Source organism: Priapulus caudatus, unplaced genomic scaffold (assembly GCF_000485595.1).
Source record: "Priapulus caudatus unplaced genomic scaffold, Priapulus_caudatus-5.0.1 Scaffold500, whole genome shotgun sequence".
Lineage (NCBI taxonomy): Eukaryota > Metazoa > Priapulida > Priapulimorpha > Priapulimorphida > Priapulidae > Priapulus > Priapulus caudatus.
Genome location: NW_014577561.1, coordinates 40,686 through 40,929, shown reverse-complemented (window position 1 = coordinate 40,929; position 244 = coordinate 40,686).

Here is a 244-nt window from a genome sequence, read left to right as displayed (position 1 = left end):
TTCTCCGCCGCTCCTCACACTCTCCAACAGCTTCTTCGCTTCTCCCCTCCTCATTACTCCGGAACGCAGCTTCTCCCCCCTCATTTCTCAAACGAGCAAGCTTTTTCCCGCCTCCTCCTTCTCCACCACCTTCTCCCTTCTGCCCCTTTCAATTCTCATACACTAGCTTCTCCCCTTCTCCTTCTCCACGAGCAAGCTTCTCCCCCTCTTCTAGCCAGCCTTCTCCCTTTGTCACCTTATCCTC